The sequence below is a fragment of the Callospermophilus lateralis genome, chromosome 6 (assembly GCF_048772815.1).
Source record: "Callospermophilus lateralis isolate mCalLat2 chromosome 6, mCalLat2.hap1, whole genome shotgun sequence".
NCBI classification, from domain to species: Eukaryota; Metazoa; Chordata; class Mammalia; order Rodentia; family Sciuridae; genus Callospermophilus; species Callospermophilus lateralis.
Window position 1 is genome coordinate 152580574 of NC_135310.1, and position 16042 is coordinate 152596615.

The window sequence follows — 16042 nt, forward strand, 5'->3', positions numbered from 1 at the left end:
ACACACACACACACACACACACACACACATATTTCTATAAGGCTGGCTGTAGTCAATACATTAACAGCAGTTGTAAATGAAGTTATTTTTTAGGAGTCACTGATGTTAACATGAGGGTACAAGGTGCCTCAGAGACTGACACTTTATGCAGATGGGGACAGGCCTCAGTTTCCTCATGTTGCCCAGCATAGAATGGGTCCCCAGGGCCACAGTGGGACCAAGGTTCTAAGCTAACTACAGCGTCATGTGTGAAACCCAGGCGTTCCGACTCCAGTTCTTACCGCCACTCTTATATAAGACACAGCCTCTTGAGCTGGGTAATTAGGCAGAGTAAGGGTAATGCATGAGCCGCGGTGACCCGCAAGGACCACCAGGATGGAGCCGCTCGTGGCAACGGCTGCTGTGAGAATGACGCTCATATACCCATGCCTGGTCCACGTGTAAACGCAGGTTCTTTGAAAATCACCTGCCTTCCCTATCATAAGGCCACTCCATGGCACAGGCCTCAAGGGACCTGGGACACCAAAACCAGTGTGAAACAGAAACAGTGTTGTAAAAATGGACCAAGATTTACCAAGAAAACTGGGAATCTCCCTCTCAACGCGAGCAATACAGTTTTGAAGAGAAAGTCGTGTAAGGACTTAGAATTGTCTTCCTCTCAACACACTCCACTTACAGAAGGATTTTTAAATGACCAAGTCGGCCATGTGGCATCCTAAAGTTTACACTTCAGAGCTTTAAAAACCTCAGTGTCTGAGGTCTGGCATGAATGCTTCATAGTAATGGTTTAAACACACATGTGCGCGTGCACACACACACACACACACACACACACACACACTATTTGAAACAAACTATCTTGATTGTAGTAACTGCACTGCTCATTTAAATAGAGCCTGAGCAGGCTGGGGTGGTGCACGCCTGTAATTCCACTACTTGGGAGGCTGAGGCAGGAGGATCACAAGTTTGAGGCTAGAATGGGTAATTTAGCAAGACCCTGTTTCAAAATAAAAAAAAAAAAAAATTAAGAGCTGGGGATGTAGCTTAGTGATAGAACATCCCTGAGTTCAATCCTCAGTATATATGTGTGAAATGGGTAGATCAATATATGAAAAACAGAACCTGAAACCTAGAACACTATTCCACAAGATATTTGCTTTCCAGGAAAATGACACCTTTTAAATAAAATCAATCAATAAATAAATCACCATTCTAACAATTACCTGATTGCAAAGAATTTCTGGTAAAACACCCTAACACCCCAATCCAACAGGAGTACAAATTATTTTTTGATAATGATAGAAATCATTGCAGAGAGAGAGAGATTTCTGGTAAGTAAAGAAGTTCTGCCCCTGATGGGGGCTGCAGGCCAAGATGGTGGCTGCTAAATGAACAGGAGCACACAGCAACCTACAGACCTACAGAACACCACTGCTGGGGGGTTAGCAACTTCTTGTCCAAGGTCACTGATGGCAGGACCAGCTGCCCACTGGAACCAAAGTGATCGTCCTGTGAAACAGACGTACACTAAAACTTCAGCATGTTGACTCTGAGGCATGGGGAAAATCTAGTAACCTCAATTTCATATTGCTATTTAACCCTGAGGCAATATGGATACATATACATATTTTAATACTAATATTTAAAAACCCATGAAATAAAAACATCTAGTGGGAACTTCTCATTGACCATACTTTTACTTCCTGATACGTGCTGCATGGAACTCTTTTAGGCAACTGAACAATAGGTGATGAACTGAAAAGATATTCTGGTTACATTAAGAAATTAAAAACATATGCACATAATATTAAAAATACACAGATTACAAAAGCATGCATACAAACACACAAAAACCAAGTTGAAATTGGCCCTTCAGCTTCTAAAATTTGAAGGTACTATCATTTCCTCTCTGTCAGGGTGTCCACTGGCCATCCTGGGTTTCCTGCAGTGGTATTCTTCCCTGGTCAACACTCTGCTAAACATTTTTTTTTTTTTTAAACAACACAGTCTCACAATGAGTTGAAATCTCCAAAAAGTAGCAACAAAGTAGCAAGTGAGCCCCTTGAAGTTCCTCCTGGATCATCTCAGCAACTACTTAATACTAAAACCTGTCATGAGCCATCAGCTGACACACAGTACTTATTTACTAATCTCAAAATCTGAAACCCAGTAACCTGATGAAATCCAGGAAATCAATTATGAATAAGAGAAGCACCCAATAGAACAGCTCATCTTTGCACACCTCAAGATGTTCAAAGCCAGAAGGAAAAGAAAAAAAAAAAAAACACCTCTCCAGGCCAAAACTTCATATGAAACCTAGAATTATGGTTGGGTGGAAATCCTGGTTGCTGCTAAGCCTCGGCCTATTCATCAACCTAAAAGAACTGCCATAGCTCCATCTAAGGAGGCGACTTTGATCCTATCTGGCTGTACCAGTAGGCAGGGCGTTCCCACAATGAAAGAATCATTGTATTCCACTTTTATTCTAGAAGGAGATAATGAGCAGCGCTGCACAGAAACCAAGAGAAAGGCAAGTTCACGACAAATACAAACAGAACCTCCTAAAAAAAAAAAAGTCAGCAAAGGAATTAATTGGATGATCACCTAGCCTCCTGCTAATACCCTGTCATCACCCTGGCTCAGCTGCAGCAGTGATTCACAAATCCTCGGAAGGCAGGCCCCTGCAGAGGCTGCTGTCCTTGTTAACTTACAACATTCACTGTGCACCGTTCCCAGGGAGCCTTGGCCTGTTCTCCAGCATGGAGCCTCCCCAGCGAAGCTGGGGGTCTCGGAGCTCCGACGTGGTCTTCCTTGTGTTCACAGAGGGGTGAGAGACACCTGGCATGGGAACAGACCAAAGAGGAACAGGTAAATGCATCATCAAATCACACCTTATCTCAACAAATGAAGTCCCCTGATCCATTAGACTAAATGGGCATTCACCAACAACCCTTTTCCAGTATTCTTTCCTAAAATCAAAACAAACAAAAAACAGTCTTTTTGCGCTTGCCCCAGGAGACGCAAGAAGGCATAGCCATCTTTTTTTTTTTTTTTTTTTTTTCCCTTCCCCACCCTGTTCCATAAAATTGGAGGCAATTTTGGGAGACTTCACACACAATCCTGAAATCCTGGATGAGATGCAAACTTGCAAAACGTCATCAAAATAAACCCCTTAGGGCTGGGGTGTAGCTCCGTGGTAGAGCGCTTGCCTAGATGCACAGGGAAGGCCCTGGATTCCATCCCCAGCCCTGCAAAAATAGCGACAATCAAAACCCCAAAATAAGTCACTTGATTTTGCTCTCTGCAAACGGGAGCGAGGACTATCCCCTTTTACCATTTCCATACCTCGTTGGGTTTGGGGGACGATCAATAAGATCACTTTCACAAAGCACTCACAGTTCCTGAGGAGACGGGCATGAAGGGAGTGCCAAGTGTTATTAGTGGTCACAAGCCTGTTACTGAGCTTGGAGCCAGACTGTAATAGCCAGCTCTGGCCAGGCACCAACAGTCAGCCCTCCCTGGAGCACCCAAAAGTGCTGGGTGCCAGGCAGAAGAGAAAGGAAAGGCATGGGACAGGAAGCTCAGGGGATGAGAGCATGGGGGGGCAGGGGGCGTGGGGCACACTTATTTGGTACAGACCACAGATTTGCAGTGTTTCACCCACTGAATGTTTTCGGGGCTCTGAAATTTTCCAGTTGGCCGTCCGTCTGCCTTCCCACCCCTGCCCCAGGATGACAGTCACACACAGAGGTGGTACACCAAGGCCCGGCTGAAAAAGGAACTGTGCAAGGTTTGTTTGTGGCTTTTAATGAACAGACCTATTCCTAGGCTGATCATGAATATATCTTCTGCACCTGGAGTCCTTGCCCCCCACCCCTCTCCCCATGCTTTGAGGCGGACTCAGGAACAGCTGCTCCCAGGCCAGTATCAAGCTCTTTTGACTTACGTACCCTTGAGAAGCATAGTTGAGGGACAGCAACTTACATTAGTAGCTTCAGAGTGATGAAAAACACAGAATTTAAATGCTGCACTAGGATCTGTCTGCTTCCCTATAAATCACCCACAAGCACCAGTCAGGTTTTTCCTTTCAAAGTCACGGAATGTGTATTGAACACAGGTGGGAGATGCCATTTAGCATCGTGGGTATAAGAAGCCATATTTCCAGGAGGGGAAAAAACAGATCTTATACACAAAAGTGAATAATATCCAATCTTAAATTTGGAATTAGTAAAACATTGTCAAGTATATCTCAAAAAAAAAAAAAGACAAAATTTAGGACAGAAGGGAGGAAGAAGGGGTCAGCTGTTTGTATAATTAATCATCACTTTTCTAGTGAATCCAAATACCATGTTCTTGCTTATGAATTAACTCATTGGCTGGGCAAACTTTTACTTAGTGCTATGATGTCCACCGGTTCTATGTCTGTCTGGAGGGCAATAATAATGAACAAAATAGATAAGGACCCTGCCCTTTGGGTCTCCTTGTGACAAGAGATTCAGACCTTAAAGAGTTAAAGCATATAGTTTTTAGAGTATGCATGAAATACGGAAAACAGGGTGGAGTGCGGTGGTGCACAACTGTGACCCCAGCAACTCGGGAGGCTGGGGCAGCAGATTGAAAGTGTCAGGCCAGCTGGCAACTTAGACCCTGTTCCAAAATAAAAAGGGCTGGGGATATAGCTCAGGGGTAGAGTGCCCCTAGGTTCATTCCCCTGTCGCATAAAAAACAAACAATGAAGGAAAAATAATCATGACTGACAATCTTAATGGGGCGCTCGCTTTAGAAGAGGTGCCCAGGAAGCCTCTTAGAAAAGTAAGAGTGAAGCCGGGAAGTCAGACCGGTGGAAGGTGGCCAGATATCGAGTCTCCAGGTAGAGGAAGCAGCCTGTGCACACTGGGCCTGACGTGGAGATGTCGATTAGTTTGCTGTTCCACTTTGGGTGGGGGGTCATTTCAACTGGGTCTCTGTCAATAAGCAGAGCTGTCTCCAGTACCCTGAAGCAAGAGACAATCCTTCCTGCTGACGGCTGGGCCCTCAGACCAGCAAACACAGGCCATCTCTTCAGGGAAAACACCATTCAAGGCCTGAACTTGATCTGATGGGAAAGAAAAATCCTGTCCCCTCATACACCAAGTCACCCCATCACGGAGAAAGGAAGGGAGCTCTCCTGACACCTGCAGACCACAGCTTGTGGTAGAGAAGCCAATCAAACAGGGTATAAAAACATCACATGTACCTTGCTTTAGGTTCCAAAGTTCTGGCTTCTCCTTGGCTATCGGGATATTTTTATTATTTCTCCCTTGCTCTTAAATGGCATTTATACCCATCTGTAACAGTGTCTCTTGATTTAGTACCCTGATTATGTACCCAAGTGAGAAAGCAGCACGATGCAAAGAGAGAAAAAGCCATTGAAAGGCTGAGTTCCTCTGCAGGGTTTTCTTGTCTCTGCTCATTCCCGATCTGGCTCAAGTCCTCCACCAACGAAAAAAAAAAATCAGTAATTTGCATTCTTCATCCTACAAAACTGCGGCACCCCAGGCAGGCTCATTCACGTCCTCCCCGTGTATGGAGTCAGCCTGAAACAAATACTCCAAACCTTGAGTCTTTTTCCGTTTAAGCTGCCCAGGGTAAAGTGTAATTTCTCCTCCAAGCTTCTCATGCAAACAAAAAATCTTAATACTCCTCCAAGCGCACCAAGTCTAAGAACTCACAGCTTCACTTTGACCTAGCTAGTCTCGACAAACCTTAGCAAACTCAGGAGAGAGCAAGAAAAGCACTTCTTGCAGCCAAGCTGTCTGATACCTTGCCATCAGACCTGGGAGGGGATGCCAGGCTGACAGTGTCATCCCCGGTGAGGAGGAGGAGGAATGACACAAAGCCAGCTTCTCCGTCCCTCGACTGCCCACAGCACTCAGTCTCCACTGCATCCTGTGACCCAAGGTCCTTTCAATTCAGCGCTCGGTCCTACCGTCTTTTTATACTCCGCTGGATTTATTTAAGTCTTGAAGGCTCAAAAAGTTTATAAGTTCCTTGATGAGAGAAACCTCGCCATGCCCTCCTTTCACAAGCTAAGTGTCTGGTGGAAGAGCCTGAATTCAAATAATACCCTCCACACCTAAAGCCTGTTCCAGGACTTAACCCGTCCCGTGAAGGATCCCCTCCTCTATTGCCACAATCAAAGACCTTCTCATCTTCCTTGGTTTCCCGAGGACTCGGAATCGCCATGACACCTCTGGTCCAAATATAAGCTCTCCGCCAACTTGAAAACAACCCCATTGCAACGTCACCTACCTCTTCTCCGTTCTTCCAACCCATTCCATTTTGTCATTGGTGGCTTCTGAACAGTTGCCCTCATCTTTCAAGGTTTCTATGCCCCCTGCGCTTCCTGTCTTCAGGCATATATGTAGCCTGGATCTCATGGCTTTTTCAAAGCCTTATTAGAGCAACCCCACCCCCCCATTAGAGCAACCCCACCCCCACGTGGAGGAGGGATGGGGGCCTCGGGGGCAATGTTCTCAAAATCAGCATCAGAAACAGCTGAAGTCCTGTTAAAACCGTGGACTATTGGGACCCATCCCTAGAATTTCTAATTCAAAGAGCCTGGGGTGGGGCCAGAGACCTTGCACTTCTAACAAGTTCCCAGGTGGGGCTGGAGCTGCTGATCCAGGACCACCCTTTGGGAAACACCTTCTAAGGGTCTTTATGTCAGCTGCCCAGCCGGACAGCGCCAGTGGATCTTTCGTATATATTTGATGATTGTAAGATGGTTCTATTGATAGGAATAATATCTGTTTATTTCAAAGAGGTGACAAGTGGCCAAAACACCCCCCACCACCACCCCCACACACTATAAATAAACACACAGACCCTGGAAAACGTCCTGTGATCCTTCCAACTGGACTTTTTATTCACTCTCCCCCTGCTGCTCCAGGTCCTGTTGGGGTCAACTCTGCTCTCCGTCTCCCCTTCTTTTTCCCTTTCTACTAGAGGCTTCTCAGCCCACATACACACACACTGAGTCACCGCTGTCCCTGAAAGACCTTCTCCATTCCCTGGTAGGTTCCCAAAGAGCTGTCACTTGGCTGCCATTCACCAGCAGGTGAAAGTGCAGTATAAATTCAACGTCCCTCCTATTTCTTTCTTTCTCTCTCTCTCTCTCTCTCTCTCTATATATATATATATTAAAGCAAGCTACATTCTCTTTCAAAGGTCAACAGCACAGCTTCCCGCCGTCTAAATGCGGGGACTTTTCCTGAGTCCTCATCCTAACCAACTTCTTAGAATATTCAATATAGTTCACCCAAAGCTCCTTCCATTTTCTTTTTTTCTGCAGTTTTGCAGATTAGCATTTCCCCTGAGAGGCATCTTTCTGAAATGACTGCTCCCCGTTTTCTTGGGTATGTGGGCTTGGATGGACGACCTCATCCCCGGCTCCAAAAAGGAGCGTGAGCACAGAGCCAGGTCTAGCCAAACAACGCACAGCATCCTTCTAGCCACAACATCTGGCCGTAGGAACAGTCCTGCCCCCGAGGCAGGCCAACCAGAGGCTTCTCTCTGAGGCTGGCACTTTCAGAACAGTGAGGAGGGGAGCAGGATACCTCTAAGCTCCTTTTCCTCCTGGTAAAGAAAACCAGCTTGAGAGTAAATCTCCACAGAGAGAGCAAGGCTGGAGACAGAAAGTCAGAGTCTCGATGACAGCGAGCTCCATTGCACCCAGTCATGCCAAAAGTTAGGCTTATGCCTGGGAATTTTAGTTACGGTGTGACAGACGAGTTCTCAGGCAGTCCCCAAGACCATCCTGTCTCCTAAGACACACTCACATCTCCTCTCAGTTATTCAATAGCATACCAATCTAGGTGCTGTTGCTGAGAAGGGATTTTGCAGAGAATCATTAAGGTTCCAAAGCAACTGATCTTAAAAGACAGGAATGTGGCTCGGTGGGCCAGGTCTAATCACTATCTGAGATGAGACTGAAGGTGAGAGGCCATGCTGGGAGTTGGGTAAGCCACAGGGCAAGGGACTAAGGTGGACTCCAGAAGCTGAGTACAACCCCTAGCTCCAGCCAGCAGCAAAACCAGGCTCTATCCAGCAACCCTAGAGAATTAAATTCTACAAAGAACCACCACGTGAGCTCACAAAAGGCCCACGAGTTCCAGATGAGCATGCAGCCCAGTCAACACTACGGTTTCAGGCCTATGAAACCCAGAACAGAGAAATCAACTAAGCTGAAACCATGACATAATAAATGGGTGTCGTTTTAAGTCACTATTTATGTAGCAATGGAAACTTTATATGCACGTATTACGATACACTCCAATCTTTTTTTGTTTTGTTTGAATCACTTAAGTTTCACCTGTCATTTGCAACCAAAACACACTAATGCTTTTGATTTCTCTTAGCTGCTGGCATTCCAGAGCGATTTACATCTGACTGCTGCTCCTCTTCCTCAGGCTTTTGCCCTAAGGTATGTATCCCCCCCAGCTACAGGCATGGCTCCCTTCTCTTTCTATACTGATTTCCTTCTACAGCATATAGTTCTTTAATCCGTATCCTGCATCTTGACATCTCCCCCAAAAGGCTGTTGGATTTACGCAGTGTAAATTCATTATGTGTGTTTCAAAACTTCCCATCTTTTTTCCATCAAAACCAGTTCCTTGTTAATTTCCAACTCCTGCTAATAGCATGGCTGTCTCCTCTTTCTCCCACAGTCCGTCAGCTGTCAAGTGCTATTAATTCTGCGCCCACTCTGTTCCCACGGCCGCCATGCTAGTTCCGACTCCGTTCCCCTCACAGCAGCCTGCAAATTGGTCTTCCTGCCTTCTGTATTCTCTCTCCAAGCCATTTGAGTCATCCCTGTTGGTTTCAAACTTCCTAAAGTAGAGATTATATAATAGCAACTGCTCCGTGTCCTCTCTTCATTGTTTCCTACGGCTCACTGGAAATCTTCCAAACTCCGTATCTGATGTGTGAGGCCTTTGGATCTGGCCCCAACATGCTAGTCCAACTGCATTTCCTCCTTCTCCCCTCGTGCAGGCTGAGCCAACCATACAGCCCTTCTCACTTCCTCTGAGAGGCCACATTTCTAAAATGTCACGATTCAAGCCATCCCTCCCAAGACGCTCGACTCCCACTTTCCCATGACTCCTTCCTAGGCCACCACTGCCTCTACCATGACGCTTCTTTTGCATGTGAATCCCCAGAGTTTTCATTCCTTTTCCAGAGGGAGTTCATCATCTTGCTCCTTCTCTTGGAGGTAGGCCTCATCTCCCCATGCAAACTCGGGTAGATTCCATGAAGGCACAGATTATGGCTGTCTCTCGTGGGTAGGTGGGCGTCTCCAAGTGCTTCTGCAACCGGTGACCCCCTGATCAATTCCTGGTTGTGGAATTTTACTTTTGCTTTGACGTGTCCTTAGTTCCCGCCACCCCGCCCCGCCCCATGGTTATCAAATGTATGAATTCCCTTTTTGGTGACTTGAAGAAGAGTCATTACATAAGCCGATAAGGAACTTGCTCAGTCAATCAAGGAAACGTTCTGGAGGAGCCTCTTGCTCTAACTCAGGATGAAAGCTGACTCTGGGTGTTTTCTTTCGGATGAAGAAAGGGAAGCAGCCTGGCTGAGGGAAACTGCAGAGTTCTGGAGGCTTCCTGGGGGGAGCACTCAGCCCAGCAGGGTGCAGGCTGCTGTCCCCCACCCTGCTCACAGAGGAACATCAGTGGTTGTGCCACTGGGCCAGAAGCTCTTCTGTCCTGGGAAAGACATTTTGCAGTGTAGAGAGCTCCGAGTCAAGTCAGATCTCAGGAAGAACTGGAGGGAGGTCAAGGACAGGAGGGAGGCCAACACTAAGTGTCTTCTGAACAATCAGGTTTATTCACCAGCTCAGGTGCTCCCCATTCAATCAACAGCCAACAGCGAGGTGAATTATCCAAACTGGCCATTTGTGGCTATCTAGGATATACTTGGGACACATTGACTGATTTTTGTTCAGGAAATAAAAAAACTACAATTAATATCTGCCCAAAGAACACATAATCAGAGAGATAAATATGTTGAGAAAATTCCTATGATCAAACATTTTTTAAAAAAATTTTACTTCAGAAGTGAATAGCCTCATCTCTATTATACCCCCAAATCGTTCATTCTTTGTGTGTGTGTGTGTGTGTGTGTGTGGTGCTGGGGATTGACCCAGGGCCTTGTGCATATGAGACAATGGAATATAACTCAGCATTAAAAGAGAATAAAATCATGGCATTTAAAGGTAAATGGATGGAGTGGAGAATATCATGCTAAGTGAGTTAGCCAATCCCCCAAAACCAAAGGCCGAATGTTCTCTCTGATAAGTGGACGCTGATCCATATTGGGGAGGTGGGGACATGAGGAAAAACGGAGGAATTTTGATGGGGCAAAGGGGAGGGAGGAGTGGGAAAGGGGGCATGGGGGCAGGAAACGTGGTGGAATGAGATGGACATCATTACCCTAGTTACATGTATGACTGCACTTATGGTACGATGCTACAAATCAGAGAAATGAAAAGTTGTGCTGCAGTTGTATACAATGAATCAAAACGCATTCTGCTGTCCTATATACCCAAGTAAAATAAATTTTAGAAAATTTTGATTCATGTTGATCCATGCCACAGCTTCCTATTATTAGCACTGCTTGTTACATAAAGGTGAGGCTTTATCCACGCAGACCCACACTCTGCAGGTGTGCGTATCTGTATGCAGGGTATGTCTCCTTATTGGTCTAGCTCAAGGTTTGCTATAAAATATGATTATACACCCAGAGAGAAGCATATCTGCATATCAAGAATAACATACAAGTTGCATAGACAGGTGTGGGATAGCTAACCTGCACTGAATACTTGACAGATGACGTCTCCGGGGGAGTATCTTAAGGACAAGAAGGACGTGCTGACAATGGATTCCTGGCCTTGTTGGTTTAACTCTCCCTGGGCCCACAGGGATTGCTAAAACCCAACAGTGTGGCCCAGGAATTGAAGAAATCTGATCCAGAAGCCTGGGGACACACTGTGGCCACATATACCCTTTCTGGTTGCCATGAATCATCACACACATCTGCGTGAAAAGGTCACCGTGGAGTGTGACGACTGCAGACATGCTTGGTAGAAATGGGGAAGGCAGGACAGAGCCTGTGTTTCCAGCTTTGGTAATTTCTCAAGCGTTTCTAAGGCGTCGGCGGTGTAAGGTCTGTAAGGACCGGACTCCTTGCCCGTGAGTGTCTTTCATTTTCTGCTCTATTCTCATGTGGTTTTTGTGTGTGTGTGTGTGTGTGTGTGTGTGTGTGTGTGTGTGTGTGTGTTTATTTTGTTTTTTTCACGTAGCGAAACTAGTAAAAACTTTACGGAAAAAAAATAATGAAATAGTTCCCTCTCATTCTCTTTTTGCCCTAATGTTAGGAGTATTTTATTTGGCCCTGATGTCAGGAGTTACTATCGGGCCTGACTTCACCAAGTACCACCTAGGGAATCAGGAGAAAATGGCAAGAGAGAATCCACACAGGCCCCTCCCTCTGTGCCTTTGAACAGACAGAAGTAATAATGCACCAAAGGCATGAAAAACACCACATTGGAACTACCCTGCCGAAGCCACAACTTCCTTCTTTCTATATAATATTACTGTGCAAGAGGCTGGCTGCGAGGAAGATCTCAAATCATGCTTTCAAAGTTACAGCACTGTCACCTGACGAAAGGTCATTCAAAGATTGGAAACTAACAAAATCCTTCTCTAAAACTAGAAATCATTGGTAGTTTCAACTATCCAACTTTTGCATAATGTTTTGGCCTTTAGGACTTTCCAAAACAATATTGTCACCTTTTTATAATCTTTTTTTTTTTGGTCTACCTGTTTTCTTAAAAGCCAACATATCCACCATTCCACGAGTTAGCCTCCTTGTCCATCCATTCTGGGTAGCTACCCCCTGGCTTAAATATTACAGCTTTTCTGAGGTGATCCATACAAGAGTATTGCCAGACAAAGGCACTATTCAAAACTTCTCTCCTTTTGGAGGGAGCTTAAGAAAATGAATCTAGTTTAAAACCAAGACCTCCATGGTGTCTGCTATGAAAGCCAAGTAACAGGAATGCCACTTGGCATGAAATCTGGGGATTACCTGTTGAAACACCAAAGGCAGGTATTCTTTGATGTGGGTTATTTGGTGCCCGGTAAGTGTTAAGAAATGCAATTATCCTTTCTTTCTATGAAGTGAAGTGGAAGATCTGATACCATATTTAGAGCAAAGATCTACTGTGTGGAGGACTCGGGGGACAAACAGGGGAGGGCCCTGCTTTGGAGGGGGTTGTGCCACTTGCTACAATGTTTTAAGCTCAAATAAAAAGAAAGATCAAGTCGAAGTTTCTGTGTATAGGGCTCGGCAAGATGCAGCTTCAGTTTGTCTTCATAGTCCAGAAACTCAGTTAAAATATCTGATAATCACATTTGGTTTTAAAAAAAACAACCAAGGGATTTTTTTTTTTTTTTTAAACACGGAGCATTCTACAGGTTTCCTACAATTCTCTGAAAAAAAAAAAAAGTGCATTAAACTCCTTAAAAGAAGCAACATCTGTTTGCCACCCAGCTCTAGAGCACACATTCCCAATTTACAGCACACCCAGTTTGTATTAGGATAAAGAACCGTGGGGGTCCCCTCCTCCACTTTCCGGATTTAGGGGCTTATCCTAAATCACTGCTAAGGGGATTCTCACATTTATAACTCCTAACACATCAAAAAGGGAGAAAATCTTTTGCTCCTTAATTGTTTTGTCGAATAAGCTCTCAAAAGTTCATTTTTGTTACCTTTTTCAGGCAAAATAAGAGGCCTTTTACAAAAATTCTATTGCTAAAACAATGGAATTCTCCCGGGAATGACTTCGTTATGGAAATTAAGTGACAGCTTCTTTTATCCAGCCAGGCAGAAAGTGTGCATTTATAAAAGGCATTCAGAGCACTCAAGTGTTGTGTGTGGGAGGACAGAAAATGCTATTTTTAATTCAGATTGCAGCATTCCTCTCATGCAGGTCTTTCAGTATAATCATAATCATAATAAGACGGATCTAAAAAGAAAGGAAAAAAAAAAAAAGAGATTCCCATTCCTGCTGACCCCAGCAGAAAAAGAAAGGGGGAAAAAAATAAAACAGAAGAAAGAGGAAAGTAGAAATCAGAAGAATGATGAATCCAGCTTCCTTCTGCCCTTCCACCACTCTGTGGGCTCCAAGATCCACCTTCATGGGGATCAGAGCTGCACCCATTACCCAGAGTGCAAGGCGCTCCAACACAGCTAGTAACAGTGTTTAAGTCGTCTTCTGGCACCAGAACCCGTGACTTCACTCCGTGTGCCCGAGTTGCCTGTGCCTGCTGGGACGTGGTGTGCAAGTCCTTCATCTGTTTCAAAGACTCAACCATTCCTGGGTGATTGCGCCATGGGGGAGCCCAATGGGTGGAAGGGCCACCCTCGAAATCCAGCCTCTAGTTTCAATAACTGGAAAGCCCTCTGGTGAGCCGGAAGCTCCTGAGCTGGTGCTCGGGCAAATAGAGCTTTCCAGATCAGGTGTGGAAATGGGTGAGAATGGAAGTGCTGGTAAGGATGCCAGGACCAGAGCCAATGGCCCTGTGCAGAAGTTTGATATTGTAAGGAAAACAGTGGTACTCGAGGGAGGTGGAATTGCAAAGGGCAGCTGATGCTGCAAGATGCTTTCGCTGTGGCTAAATGACTAGCCTAAGGCCACACGTGCAGCATTAGAGAAGAGATGGAGAATCAGAGGTATTTTTGACACTTAGCCAGTTTTCAAGTGTACCACTCAGCCGCAATGCTATGCGACCATCACCATTATCTAATTCCCAAAGGTCTGCATCATGCCTCCAAGCAACGCCAAACCCACTCAATAGTCACTCTCCAGTCCCTCTCCTCCCAGACCCTGGCGATGACCAATCTGCTTTCTGTTGCTATAGATGTGGCTGTTCTCATACTCCATACAGACAGAATCATGCACCATCTGGATTCTGTCACTGGTTTCTTTCTCTTGGCATTATGTTTTCAAGGCTCACATACTGCTGCATGTCATGGCATCTCCTTCCTATTTTGGCTAAATAATACTCCACTGTGTGTGCATGCCACATGCTGTTCCCCATTCATTGGTTGACAGACATTGGGTTGGTTCTACTTTTTGGCCATTATGAATAATGCTGCTATGAACATTCATATGCAGGTTTTTGTTTGGAAGCTGTGTTCAGTTCTTTTGGATCCATACCTAAGAGTGGAATGGCTGGATCACTGGCACTTCCCACATTTAACCATTTGAGGAACTGCCAAACTGTTTCCCATGGTGGCTGAATAACATCACATTCCCACCATCAAGGTGGGAATATTCCCATTTCTCCAAATCCTTGCCAGCACTTGCTGTTTTCTATTCCTCCTTTCTTTTACAAAGGCGGTTGTAATGGGTATGATTCCACTCACTGTGGTTCTGAATTATATTTCCCTAGACATTAATGACGCTGAACATTTTTCAGGAACCTCTTGACCATCTCTGTATCTTCTTTGCAGGAATGTCTATTCAAGGCCTTTTGCCCATTGTTCAATTGAATTTTTTATGTTTCTGTTTTGAGTAGAAGTTCTTCATGTATTCTGAACCCTTTTCAGAAACATGATTTGTAAATATTTTCTCCCATTTGGGGGGTTGTCTTCTGACTTCCTAAATAGTGTTTTTTGATTCATGTTTTTGGAAGTCCAATTTATCTATTTTTTTTTCTTTTGCTGCTTACACTTCTGGTGGCCATATCTAAGAATCCATTGGCAAATCCAAGGTCATGAATATTTACTCCAAAATTTTCTTCTAAGAGCTTTTATAATTTTAGGTCTTTCAGTTAGGTTATTGATATGTTTTAATTTTTTGTATGTGGTGTGAAGTAAGGATCTAATTTTCTTTTTCTTTTTTTTTTTTTTTTTTTTTTTGGCGTTGGGGGTGGTGGTTACTGGGGATTGAACTCAGGCCTCATGAATGCTAGGCAAGCATTCTACTACTGAGCTACATTCCCAGCCTGGGTCTAACTTTCTTTTTGCATATATACTGTGTATCTTTTCCAGTTGCCCCAACGTAATTTATTGAGAAGAGATAAGAGAGACTTTGAATATGGAGTGATTTTAGTCCTTTCTCTTTAAAGAATGAACACATTAATTCTTTAAAATATTAATGAATACTTTAAATATTAATAAGTATGTGCATGTATATAAGTGCGTACATAACAATTTAATTTCTATATATTTGTTATGTATACATGACAAATTAACTTCAACTAGTTAGCTTCTGGTTGTAGCCGACTGACTCTATTCAGCAAAGAGTAACTATCTAAAGGCTTTTTCCTTATCCCACATTTGGAAGATGTAGCAGGTTTTCAAGAACCATGACCTGTCAGAACCATAATCCTGAGCTTTTCACAGAAGCCAACCAAGAGTTGGATGGTGCTGCTGTGAGGACTAACTGCCAGACACAGTAGCTTGAAATTACTGGATTTTCTATTCTTAAAGTTCCTTTTGCTTCCCTTGGTTTGTTCCCCTCTAATGAACTGCCCCTGTCCTTAGAATCCACAGACTCCTGCCTTCTTTATCAGCTGCACACACACCCATTAATTTTGGCTCCACTGAGAGGACTTAATTATCTCACTTATGATCAACAGAAATGATACGCTTTTAGTATGATGGCTAAGTCTCTGTTTAGTGAGAAAGAATGAAATATTGGCTGTAGAGGCCCAGGTTTTGTCTGTTTAGCCAGAACAAGGACTGGAGATGTTCAAATTCCCCTAAAGCTTCGGTTCTCAAACTTGGCTGCACACTGTGATTCCCTGGGGAGCTTTATAAAATCCTGGTGCTCGGGTTCCACCCACAGACATCCTCACTCAATTGGTCTGGGGTGCAGCCCAGGCAATGGGATTTTGGAAGCTCCCCAGAGGAGCTAATGTGGCTCCACGGCGTGGAGTTGCTGTCCTAATGTCAGTCATCAGAGGCTGTGGCTTCTCCCTTTCACAAA

General features: G+C 44.6%; 1 protein-coding gene across 5 annotated transcripts in view; it reads right to left on the minus strand.

Annotated features, from left to right (window-relative positions):
* Atxn1 (ataxin 1) overlaps window positions 1-16042 on the minus strand; it is a 384962-nt gene that overhangs the window by 144137 nt on the left and 224783 nt on the right. For all 5 annotated transcript variants that reach the window (XM_076859235.1, XM_076859233.1, XM_076859231.1 and 2 more), the window contains one exon: window positions 2712-2838. The gene's annotated coding sequence lies outside the window, so the exon portion shown is untranslated. The remainder of the gene's footprint in view (window positions 1-2711; window positions 2839-16042) is intronic.